Below are 14,169 nucleotides of genomic sequence, written 5' to 3' on the forward strand. Positions count from 1 at the left end.
GGCAGTGGTGGCGCACGCTTTTGATACCAGCACTTGGGAGGCAAGGGCAGGCGGATCTCTGTGAGTTTGAGGCCTGCCAGGCTGTGGTAGTGCACGCCTTTAATCCCAGCACTTGGGAGGCAGAGACAGGTGGATCTCTGTGAGTTCGAGGCCAGCCTGGTCTACAAGAGCTAGTTCTAGGACAGGCTCCAAAAACACAGAGACCACCACTGACAGGAACCGATCATTGCAGGTAAAAAATTTTTCTTTTATAAATAAAATGTCTGAACACATTACTGTTCAAGAATTTAACAGTTTTTTTAATTGTACCACGTGGGAGATTTTACAAGAGGTGTCTATCACCCCACATCTATGGATCCTTCTGGGATTCGTAGTTTTCATTGGCACCAAATGGTTTGATAATAGAAATATGATAAAGTCTTTACGAGACGAATCCAGGATTCTTAAGGTAGAGATTGAACGCTTAAAAACAATTGAGAATGACAACAATCTTCTCAAGAATCAGTTTGAAGTTCTCCAGGCTGATAACAATCTTCTCAAGAATCAGTTTGAAGTTCTCCAGGCTGATAACAATCTTCTCAAGAATCAGTTTGAAGTTCTCCAGGCTGATAACAATCTTTTCGAGAATCAGTTTGAAGTTCTCCAGGCTGATAACAATCTCAAGAATCAGTTTGAAGTTTTCCAGGCTGATGTTAAGGAGAAATTCATTACTATGGAAGAGGGAACAGCTGATCTGGACCATAAGATTCAGTCCCTTTCTGTAGGAAATGAAACATTAACTGAGAGAATCAAAACTGCTGAATGTGACAATCGGATTTTGTCTAAAGCTTATGACAGATTGACGGAAAGATTGTCAATACAAGAAGGCATGGTTTATGCCATAAAAATTATGTCCAAAGATGAGATGTTTTCTCTAACGGACAAACTTCATACTTTAGAATCCTCAATGAAGGCTTTGGAACATAATTCTGGACAGGAGATTCAGACATTGCAGAAGGCAATGGTGAATAGAATTGAAAAGATTGAGGAATTTCTAAATTCTGATGAAGAAGAGCAAAGGGTAGAAAGGCAAATTTTAACTACATCTGTGGGTAAATCTCTCCGGGACAATTCCCACAAAGCTCTACCTACAGCTCTACCTGCCTTTCCAGTAATAACAACAGAGAAGGTGATTGGTTCCAGAAACCCTAGGGTCATCAAGGAGGATACATGGGAGCCTGTCCGTATGAATGATCTCAAGGAAATAAAACAGGCTGTCATGACTTTTGGGATGCAAGCCTCTTTTGTTAAAGAGATGTTAAGATCTTGGGCCACGACAAGCAGAGCAACCCCCTCGGACTGGCTCCAGCTGAGCTCTGCGGTACTCGAGAGTGGACCGCAATTGAAATGGAAATGCTTATTCAGGCAAGAGGCTAGACTCTTAGAACAGCAGGAAAAAGCAAAGGGAATTGACATTTCCCTAGATAAAATTCTAGGTGAAGGGCTCTTTTCCGACCCTCAGGAACAAGCTAATTTGGATGAAAACACACTCTCCATGTGTACTACAGCAGCCTTAAGGGCTTGGGACAGGGTACAAGACCCAGGACAGAGAATGGAATCATTTGTCAGAGTTAAACAGGGTCAGAGAGAACCCTTTAGTGACTTTTTACAAAGATTAACTAAGGCTGTACAAATAGGGATATCTGACCCAGAAGCAAGACGTATAATGATTGAGTCTTTGGCTTATGAAAATGCAAATGTGGAATGCAAAAGGATTTTGGGGCCTTAAAACTCAGATCAGCGCCTTTGGAAGAATGGGTCTTGCATACACTCAATGTTGATACATTTGATTATGGCACAGAAGCATGGGTAGAAGAAGCAATTTCCAATGGTAAAAGGAGACACCAGAATACCAAATGTTTTAATTGTGGCAAAATGGGTCATATGAAAAGGAATTGTAGACAACAGATTTTCAGAAATAATAATAATAATAATGCATCTTTCAGAAATAATAATAATAATAATAATAATAATAATAATAATGCATCTTCTAGAAATAACAGAAATAGGAGGACTCAGCCTTCAGGTTTATGTAGAAGATGTGGAAAAGGCAGACATTGGACGAATGAATGCAGGTCTACAAGAGATAGACAAGGCAACCTGATACAGTCGGGAAACGTGAGAGGGGGGGGGCCTCACAGGCCCCCATGGCAAACATGGTTCAGTCATATCCAGTTTCTGCAGAGAACGTGCCTCATCAGAACAATTAGGAAGCCCCATGCCTACTGTTACAAGCAATAATGATCAGAAAGATAAGTTACGTGTGTTTTGGCAAACTTCTATAAATGATCAAAGACCTAAACTGAGAGTGTGTGTAAATGGCATTTTTATTACTGGCCTGCTGGATACAGGTGCTGATGTAAGTATCATTACCCCAGAATCTTGGCATCCGTATTGGCCTCTTCAGAATGTAAATGTTCAGCTCCTGGGAATTGGAACCCTATCTCGAGTAAGGCAGAGCACGAGATGGGTTGAATGTATAGGGCCAGAGGGACAAATAGGAAAATTAAAGCCATATGTAGCCAATATCGCAATGAATTTATGGGGTCGTGACCTATTACAACAATGGAATACCGAAATTAACATTCCTGCTAAATCTAGAGCCTATATTTCTGAGAATAATATTAAAAGATATTACAAACGGAGAAAACCGGCCATTCAGGCTGTACAAGAACAAGCAATTGATGTCCCTTCAGAGATACCAACAGCCTTGCCTCTAAAATGGTTGACTGAGAAACCAATATGGACAAAGCAGTGGCCTTTAGCTGAGGAAAAGTTACAGGCTTTAGAACAGCTGGTACAAGAACAATTAGATGCTGGACATATAGAAGAATCTACCAGCCCTTGGAATTCTCCTGTATTTGTGGTTAAGAAAAAATCAGGTAAATGGAGAATGGTGACAGATCTCAGGGCCATCAACAAGGTTATTCAACCTATGGGCCCTCTGCAATCTGGAATTCCTTTGCCCTCTTTATTACCAAAAGGATGTCCTCTCATAGTTATTGATTTAAAGGATTGTTTTTTCACTATACCTTTGCAAAAAGAAGATAGAGAAAAATTTGCCTTCACAGTGCCTACTTATAACAATTCTCAACCTTCGAGGAGGTACCACTGGACCGTTCTCTCCCAAGGTATGTTAAATAGCCCCTCCCTGTGCCAATATTTTGTGAACCAACCATTGCAAATAATACGCAAGAAATTTCCCAAATCTATAGTGTACCATTACATGGACGACATCTTGTTATCCGATTCAAACATGGATACCTTGAACAGACTGTTTGAAGAAATAAAGATACTTTTACCTAAATGGGGATTGCAAATCGCTCCTGAAAAGATTCAGAAGGGAGATTCTGTTAATTATTTAGGTTATAAAATAGGTTTGCAAAAAATTAAGACACAAAAAGCACAAATTAGGAGAGATCGCCTACGGACTCTTAATGACTTTCAAAGACTGTTAGGAGACATTTCCAGTCTACGACCAGCTATTGGAATAACACCTGATCTAATAATTCATTTGAACAAAACCTTGGATGGTGATAAGGATTTAAACTGTCCCAGAGAATTAACAGCTGAAGCAGAAAAGGAACTGACAATGATTGAGGAAAAATTACAATAGGCACATGTGGACAGGGTGAATCCAGAGCTCGATTGTATTCTCGTCATACTACCATCAAAAATTTCTCCTACAGGAATTTTAATGCAGAGAGATGATATTATTCTGGAATGGATCTTTTTACCACATAAACCAAGCAAGAAACTGAAAACTTATGTGGAAAAAGTCTCTGAGTTAATTATAAAAGGCAAGCTGAGACTTCGTCAACTAGCAGGCCTAGACCCAGCAGAAATTATAGTGCCTTTCACTGCTGATGAACTAAAGAAATTATGGGAAGATAATGAACCATGGCAAAGAGCTTGTGCTAATTTTTTGGGAGACATTAATAACAACTATCCAAAAAGCAAGCGGCTTAACTTCATAAAGAGAACTTCTTGGATTCTTCCTCGAATTGTCCATGATGCTCCAATAACTGGAGCCCGTACATTCTATACTGATGCCAATAAATCAGGGAAGGCAGGTTACAAATCAGAAGACTTGGGTAAGGTGGAACAAAATCCGTATAATTCTGTCCAGAAGGCGGAATTATATGCCATTCTTATGGTGCTAAGGGATTTTAAAGAACCTATTAATATAGTTACAGATTCACAATACGCAGAAAGAGTTATTTTACATATTGAAACTGCTGAATTTATACCTGATGATACAGAACTAACCTCATTGTTTCTCCAGGTTCAAGATTTGATCAGGAACAAGCTTTGCCCTATGTATATAACACACATCCAATCCCATACGGGTCTGCCAGGTCCTCTAGCACAAGGTAATGCAGAAATTGATCAATTATTGATTGGCAGTGTGCTACAAGCCTCTGAATTTCATAAAAAACATCATGTTAATAGCAAAGGTTTGAAGAAAGAATTTTCAATTACATGGCAACAAGCTAAGGAGATTATAAAGAAATGCCCTACTTGCTCTTTCTATAACCAAACGCCACTGCCTGCAGGGGCTAATCCAAAGGGCACCCAGAGGAATGAAATCTGGCAGATGGATGTGTTCCACTTTGCAGAATTTGGCAAATTAAAATATGTTCATCACACCATTGACACTTATTCAGGCTTTCAGTGGGCAACTGCTTTAAGTTCAGAAAAAGCTGATTCAGTAATCACTCATTTATTAGAAGTCATGGCTATCATGGGCATACCTACACAAATAAAGACGGATAATGGTCCTGCTTATGTTTCTAGGAAAATGAAACGGTTTTTTGATTATTACAATATCATGCATGTTACAGGTATACCATACAATCCTACAGGTCAAGCAGTCATAGAAAGATCAAATCGAACTATAAAGGATATGTTGAACAAACAGAAAGGGGTGGAAAACACCCCCAGAAATAGGTTACATAATGCTTTGATAACCTTGAATTTTTTCAACGCTAATGAGAAGGGAACAATGGCTGCAGAAAGACATTGGATAATGGAAAAGTCTACTGAACTAAATCAACCAGTTTATTTCAAGGATGTGCTGACTTCACAATGGAAGCCAGGAGATGTGCTACATTGGGGAAGGGGTTTTGCTCTTATCTCCACAGGTGAGGAAAAATTGTGGATACCATCAAAATTAATAAAGGTTCGGTTTGAAGAAGAGAAGCTACTTGGAAAAGATAAATAACAATTCTTGCATAAGGATGGCGAACATACTGATGGTAAGAAATACAGATAGGTTGGAGGCAGGGCTCTTTTCTTATCTCCACAGGAAAATACTCATCTTCAAAGAAATTGAGGGACCCTGAATATTTAATTACTGATGGATGGACACATTTTGTAAGTATTAATTTATATATATATATATGTCTTATTAAACATTTCTTTATAAATATATAGAGCTGGTTTTGAAGTTGGACTCTGGCTCAGTCACTCTCCAATTCCAAGCCTGTTAGTAAGAGAAAAACCCAGAGTTTCTGGAGTTTCTGTCTCATGTCAAGAGCCATGATATGGGACAGAAAGAAATATGAGTTTAGAAAACATCTTTGCTTTTCTTCATATCTATCATACTTTTCATTGAATATATCTATCATGCCTTTCATTGAATATATATATGTATGTCTATATATGTCTATATGATTAATGTTTAAGTTTTTCACAATGAACAATGAGTTTTTCCTGAAGTGACATTTGAAGTTTCCAGGAAGAAGATGGGGCCCCACAACAACAACTCTACTTGGTTGATATGACGTCATGATACTGGTAGCGCTACTACAAGACCTGTTTTGGATACCAGCTGCACAAGACGATCCCAACTTGGTTAGCTGAAATGGTGCACATCTTGTACAACATTCTGGCCAGACCTCCACAAAATACTCAGAGACTATTTTCAATTTTAAAAGACATTGATCTTGAAATTTAACCATCATTTTACTTTCACAGGATCCCCCAGAAAGAACGTTGCCCCCATGACAGCTGGAAGTAATTCTAGAGGACGACGTCCCCTCTCCCAGTAAAATTTACCCCTGGGTTTAGGGACATCATTTAGGGGTTAGGAGGTTGGGGGAGGAATTTTATAAGCTCAGGGATCATTTTGAAAAAAGAAAAAAAAAGAGGGAATGATGGGATAATAGATTTATAATTGTGAGTTACTGCTTTTAGACAAATATATTGGTATAGATTCTTGTATATTGATACAAAGTTAAATTATATTGACTATTGTATGCATGCATGTTTCTATCTCTGTTTAAAACATTTTTTATGTATTGACATATATTGTATTGATAAATATATTGTATATATTTACCATATTGCAGTGTACATTTCTACCTCTGATTAAGATACTTATATAATGTTTGTGTATTGATATATATTTGCCATATTGCAATGTATATTTGTACAGTGTTTATATTTGGAGGTCATTATCCTCATTTGTTACACAGTTGTTTATTGTCTTAATCTTTAAGTTAGATAGATATTGAGAATTATATAGATAAATAGTCATCTAAGTTTGTCATTTATAATCAGACTAATCAGGTTCTTTAGATATATAGAGATTATACTCAATATAGATAGATAATCTTCAACCTCTTCAAAGAGCTGTAGAAAATGGCCTTTAATCTAACTCAGAGTTTCGTGATAGTGAGACACAATTGCTCCTGGCAACACCGCTCTATTCCCGAGAGAATGTTGAGCACCAAAGACACTCCACCTGGAGCCTTTCTATTTGGCAGAACTGGCCTTTGGGCAAAGAAATGCCCATACCTCAACCACTGACAGAGATACAGAGCGTGCATCAATGGATAAAACAGGACTGTCATATCCTGCCAAGACAGGGTAAGATAGTTTTGAAAAGTTCCTTGCCTTTAATAATGGTATGTCAGTTATGTTAGGCCTTAGCCAAAATTGGTTGACTCAATATTGCAAACGAGACTTTGGGTGATTGCCCAGGTAGTCAGTTGTCTCTGTCAATTGTTGCACATTTTGGATATATCTCGTTTGTTGAGTAGTGTTTATTCCCTTCTCAGATCTTTGACTGAGTTGAAGATTATATAATTGTAGTTACTCTTTACATTATTTGGACTCCTTGAGACAGAATGTTTAGCAAAGCTTTTGTTCTCAATATTTTTTGTTATATTTATTATTTGTTGTTATTGTATGTAGTTGTATTTGGTTTAGTTCTGTCTTATTTAGACAAAAAGGGGAGATGTAGGGATAAGTCCCACCTCTTAGGGGGCGTGTTCGCCTCAGGCTAATGTCTGCCTATAAATTTGGCGAGCATGCTCCGAGCTGTCTCTTCTGCTTTCCTGGTCTCCGCGGGAACGGTGGTTCTGTAAGTCTATTTCTATATTAAAACTATATATATTTTTACAATCTGTCTGCATTCGTTTACGCCGCTACACAGGATTGCTGTAAATTGCCTTTATTATGTAGAGGTATTTCCCTTGTATTCCTAATCTCTCCAGGACTTTTATCATTAATGGATGCTAGATTTTGTGAAAGGCCTTTTCTGCATCTAATGAGACAATAATGTGTGTTTTCTTCTAGTTTGTTTAATAGTAGATTATATGTATTGATTTTTCTATATTGAGCCATCCCTGAATTTCTGGGATAAAGCTTAGTTGATCATGGTGGATGATCTTTATTGATGTGTTCTTGGATTAGATTTGAAAGTATTTTATTGAGAAGTTTTTGCATCTGTGTTCATAAAACTGAAAAAAAAAGCCAATTCCCCTCAGTAGAAAACATCATCGATAGAATGGGCCATTTTAAAAACAGAGTCAGGGTTGGAAGACAAAGTAGAGGAATTGGATCACTTAGTAAAGGTCAATGGGAAATTGAAAAAACAAATGAACAGAACTCGGGAGCGCTTTGGGACCCCACAAAAGACCAAATTGCCAAATTACAGGCAGAGACAGAGAATACCATGCAGATAGCACAGAGAATGTCAGCAGTAACACTGTAGAAGGAAATTCCCCAAGCCTAGAGCAAGAGATGCCCACACAGGTACAAAAAGCCTACAGAACACCACAGAAACAAGAAAAGAGGTTTTGTAATGTTTTAAAAATTCAGAAATAACAGAGGTATTAATTTTAGGGTCTCATATTCTGTGTTACTTTGTAAAAACAACTTCTTTACTTTTTATTGAATTTAAAATTGCATTCCATATATGTGTGTGTTCACACATGTGTGTGCCTGCCTGCCACAGTGTGGGTATGAAGGTCAAAGGACAACTTTAAAAGTTGGTTCTCTCCTTTCACTATATGGGTCCTGGGGATTGAACTCACATTGTCAGGCTTGGCAGTGTAAGCCATTTCTGACTGACCCATGTAGCCAGGTCCTATTCGTAATTTTACTCATTAAATACAAACTTGATGCTCTGAAATGGTTAACATATTCTATATGCATTATGAAGAAATATATATTTTATGATATATAAATATTATATATATATAAAGTAATTCTCAATGATTCAAATCATGTGCAACCAATATTAAGGCATGAAAATGATATTATGTAAGATTTTTTTTATCTTGTTTCAGAATTCATTTTTATTAAACTGTGTGAAATATTGAAAACAAAACAAAACAAAAAACCCAAACTCAATAATGTAGAGATTGTTGCCATAGAATATGGATGTTTTCTTATTTCTGTTTTCACAAACATACCTTGATGTAGTGACAGGCAAATGACAAAGGACACTCAACCCAAGACGGTCCCTCCTGGCTTCCCTTGAGGAGACCAAGTCTCCCCATAGTGGCACAGCGGAGATAAATGTGAGCGTAGACTAAAGGCATGGCTTCTCCCTGCATTCTTCCCCCATTCACTCTGTGTCAGCCGAAGCCTGGCTCCTAAGGGATGCCACCACAGCCGCCAAAGCTCCAAGCAGACAGGGCACATGTCCTCCATCCCTTGTACCTCCTGGTGACTCAGTGCCCTTACTGTGTGTGGAGGAGGGGCTGGGCCAGGCCAGGCCAGACTGGAAGCTCAGGGCTCCCCAAATAGATGTGTGCCAGGCTGTCAACATAACAAGAGGAGGGATTTGTTCCTCTCTGGTGTTTTTTCTGTGGTCAGAGATGACATCCCACCCACCAATTACTGTAATGCAAAGCTGGAAATGTAACAGAGGAGACAGGGAGTAAATTCATGAAGATAATTGGACAGATGAGCGCCGCCGTTCCCTTTAAACCCTGGAACTCACACTGGCTTTAAAAGAAGAGAAGACAAAATCAAAGGGAAAAAAAACTTATTTCCAAAGAATGTTGAAGATAAAAATACCACTTACGTAAGTGGAAAACAGTCGTTTCTTCATCTTAATTAGCTGGAGGTCAGTGCTGTGCTGCAGGGGGCATCACACCATGTGGGTGAATTCACACTGCTGGAAAGAGCTGTAGCAACACCTGCCAGTCCCCTGCATTCGTCTCCGTGCAGAGTGAGGGCCTGGCTTGCTGCTGTTGCTGGCCATGCTTGTTACGATAATGTCGGGTGGGTGCTTGCCCACTTGTTACGATAATGTCGGGTGGGTGCTTGCCCACTTGCCAGGAGGACTATGGCACTCGCGTGCCTACTTTTCCAAACTCAGAAAACCTTGTCCTTTTCGTCTGGTCAAAGTCAGGACATAGCCGGGCGATGGTGGTGCACGCCTTTAATCCCAGCACTCGGGAGGCAGAGGCAGGCGGATCTCTGTGAGGTCGAGACCAGCCTGGTCTACAGAGCTAGTTCCAGAACAGGCTCCAAAGCCACAGAGAAACTCTGTCTCGAAAACAAACAAACAAACAAACAAAACCAAAGTCAGGACATGCTTTCCTTGATGCTCTGGGCCTTTTCACTTGTTCTCTCTGAAACTTTACCCTCTGCCCTTTCCTGCCATGCAGCTGCTTGCTGAACTCCATTGCTGAGTCCAGTGGACTTTCTTGGATCTCAATTTAAAAGGCACGATTTTCTCCCTTTCTGTCTTTCAGGCAGCTTCCATGTTTTACAGCCTGACCATCCTGCTTTTTTTTTTCTCTCAAATTTTAATAAAATTTCTCTCAACCTTAAAACAGATGTTTTCTTTTGCTTAATGAGAGAGTGTGAAGGGTGCTGCCAAGGAGCCCACGCTGTCCAGAGGGGTCTTGATGAGAGTGTGAACAGTGCTGCCGAGGGGGCCACGTTGTCCAGAGGGGTCTTTCTTTCTGCCCTTTAGATGCTTGTGTCACTCTGTATGGCTTGAATTCCACATCCCCTTGTGAAGCTTGGCAATTTTTTAGTTGAGGTGTAAGTATAGCTTTCAGCGACCTTTACAGGACCCTTGAACAATTGTTGACTTGTAGAATTATGATTCGTGTACTTTTTTGTGTGGGTTTATCACCATTTGAGGTAAGACATGCTACTTCAGAAAAGCTGTGCTGTGAATTCCTCCATCCCTCTGAATTTCCTGCACTTCAATCCGAAAGAAGAAGCCTTATAATGACTAGCTGATTAATTAAGCACTAGAGGCATATGACAAGGTTGCCCTGAGGTCACTCAAGCTAATGAATGGTGTGAGAAGCTATGGCATTCTATGGTCGGATGACAGCACATTCATGTAGTACAGGTACCACGGAATGAAGAACAGAATTTTAGCTAGCCCAAGGCTAAATGTTGCATGAACAAGAAATAAGCCTTTGTGGTTGTAATTGACTTGACTTGTTGCTGAGGAAAAATGTCACTATGTGGAGGAGAGTTGTTTACGGTGGCAGATCCTTTATGGGACTAAAAAAATGAACCTTTCACGATAAGTTTGGGAGTTGCTCTTTGAACGCAATAAAGTCTGCTGGGCATGTGTGTGAATCATTTCTGTACATGATGGAACTCATAGACCCTTGGAGGATGAGTGTAGAGAACCTCAGAGAGTGATGGCAGGGTTATAGGAATATACAGCAAGACAGCAAGGTAAGAAAATTATCAAAGGAAATCTAGAGAGCTGTGTTGGCGGTCTGAGATCAGGAGGCAGAAACAGGTTCTTCTCTGGGGTCTTGGGCCCTTGTGCTTCTCTGGAGTGTAATTCTTCTTTGTATGTCCCAAGGTACTTATAGGAAATCAACTTTGTTATGTCCTGGGTTGATCACAGTTTCCTGGGACTGTACTCAGAGCTCAGAGTTCATAAAGTTCCTTGTAAATGGGGACTGCTCATTCATTTCCTGACTGCCCAGATCCAAATAATCACATAAAAATATATTAATTTCAACATTGTTTGGCCAATGGTTCATGCATATTTCTAGCTAGCTCTTCTGTCTTAAATTAACCAATTTCTATTAATCTATGTATCACCATGAGGCTGTGGCCTACTGGTAAGGTTTTCCAGCATCTTTCTTCTTTGGCAGCTACCTGGCATCTCCCTGACTCCACCTACTCTCTCTCTATTTCCTGCCTGGCTTTACTCTGCTAACCCATTGGCTGAAACAGTTTCTTTTTAACCAATGGTGATAAAATATATTCACAGCATACAGAGGGAAATCCCACATAAGTTCCCAAAGATACAATCTAGCAGGATAAGGTACAATCTACCAGGATAGAAACCCAATAAAAAATTAAAAAACAAAGAGAAACTGCAAACAGGATACACAAATATAACCGTGGAGAAATGATAGGAACATACTAAATGCCAATGTGTTCAGACATTGTAATACTCAGACTATAAAATTATCACATTAAAAGTACTTGAATGAATAAAAAGGGTGATTAGAAACATAGATAATGAGAAAACTTAAATAAAAATAGTCCTGGTATATTTGACAAAATCATCTATTGGAATTCAAGAGCAGTAGTAAAATGGATTGATCAGGCCTGAGAGCCACCAGTAAAGTGGCCCAGGGGAGAGATGAGAGGTAAGGTCAGGTGACGAAGAGACAGTGGAGATGGTCACAGGTCTTTCAGAAATCCAGGACAGAAGAGCAAGAATTGCAAAACTCAACATCCAGAGAGACAATGGCCAAGAGTTTTCTAGAACTGATAAAAAACTATTACTCCTTACTGGAGAAACTTGAGGTGTGGGGCTGGGAGATAAATACCATCGCAAACATTGAGGCAAACCCTAAAACACCAGTGATGAAAAAAAGACAATAAAATGAGGAGAAAAGTGAAATCATTTACAAAAAAATGACAAAGGACAGGGAGCCAACTTCTTGGGGACAAAAACAAGGGCCAAGGAAAGAACCATTTGGTCAAGTGCTGCTGGGTAATAAAGACCAAGCACTTCCCACCATTGCCCTCCTCTAAAGGAAGAACTGAAATGTGCTCTGACCAAGGGAGAAGGGCTTCCAATGGGTTGATGGAGGAGGCAAAGGCAGCCATCTACAAGTTGGGGGAGAAGAAAATGGGCTTCGGCTGTCTAGTGATGATCTCCATCAGAGGGGAGTTCAGAAAGCAACTGGGCTACAGAGCCAGGGAGCTAGAGGAGTGATGGGCGTTACACCAGTCTGAGGCTGAACTGTTTGGGAGTGAATCATAACAGCAATTAATTTTTAATTTCTATTAACTAATGGACAGATAGTGGTTCTAATAGAATGCATGTATCTGTCCCTGAGTGTTGCATTATTTCCAGACTATCCCATACAGTTTCATGCTTGCGAATCCCATCTCTATTATGGAGAAGGCATCTAAAAAGACATACCATGTGATAAAGACTGCTTAAGGGGAAGAAAGAAAGGCAAGGAAACACAGTAACTTGGGAGCAGAATGACAGGATGGTCAGGAGAAGCCCCTGTGAGAAGCTGACCTTGGAGCAGAGTCTTGCAGAAGTCAGGAGAAAGCTCTCATGACGGGACTCTAGAACATTCTAGTGAAAGAACACCAGAGGGAGCAGCTTGTGGGAGACAGAACAGAGATGCCAAGTGTCCAGGGAATGTCAACAAACCAATGGACTTGGATCCATGACAGCATCACACAGAAATGGACCAAACTCACCAGTTAGGAAACAGATGGACACATTGGATTTGAGTCTCTCATTTATGTGCTGCTCTGAAGCTATCACAGGATGAGGGAAGAGTACAAAAAAAACAAAAGACAGATGAGCGATGGCTCAACCTAAAACAAGGACCGATGAAACCTACCAAAGGCAAATCGAGACAAAACATAAATCGCAAGGCAAACCACATCTCACACTACTAAAGGAAAAATGAAGCCCCGCCCCAATCTTCACCAGAGAATATCTTTGAGGGACATATGCATCAATCACATGTACCTTTGGAAATGAGCAATGGTCCACACAGTTAGCTGGCTGTGGTGAGGTTGTCATTAGACAGTATATGAAATGACTTCAAGGATATTGGTAAGTTTTTAAATATTTTAAGCGGGGTGGTGCACTTGTAGGAATGATATAATATCATGATATGCCTTTCATGTCAAAAATATCCACAGAGGGCTGAGGAGTTGGCTCCGTGGGTGAAAGCACGTCCCAAGGAGACCTGATAGAGCCTGTGGTGGGAAGAAGGAAACAACTCTTGAAAGATTTCCTCTAACCACCATGAGTGCCAGTACACCCCCCCCACACACCACACACACACACACACACACACACACACACACACACATAATTAATTAATGAAAAGTATACACCACATGAAAACAAAAACAAGAGCAAAATCCCTTTAAGTTCTTGCTGGGGATATTGATCACTGGTAGAGTGTTTGCCCAACATGCTTGAAGCCCTGGGTTCAACCAGCTCTCAGATACACACCACACCACACCATTCCACACCCCCCCCCAAACAAAGCAAAATAGAAACCCCAAGGTTAAGCCACTCCCTCAAGACTTATTACATATAGCCTTTAAAGTGGAGCTGGGGACAGAACAGAACTCCAGGGAGCTGCAGGTTGCAGAGCGTTGCTGGGGAGAAAGAAAGACATGGCAACTGATAAGAGAACACAGCTCCATCCTTCTAGGGCAGGCAAGGGTGTTCCCAGAGTGCTCTTAGATGAATCCTGGTAAAAACTGACAATTCCACCCTCCATAAAATGAATACAAAATCTTTCCGTGAGGTAGCTCCTTGCATTAGGCAAGGGGGCAGAGAACTAGCCGGGAAGCAATACACGACTGAAGAGTATCCCAAGCAGTGTGGAATTAGAGAGCTGG

The sequence above is a fragment of the Microtus oregoni genome, unplaced genomic scaffold, assembly GCF_018167655.1.
Source record: "Microtus oregoni isolate MIOR12 unplaced genomic scaffold, Mior012 000065F_ref0000479, whole genome shotgun sequence".
NCBI lineage: Eukaryota > Metazoa > Chordata > Mammalia > Rodentia > Cricetidae > Microtus > Microtus oregoni.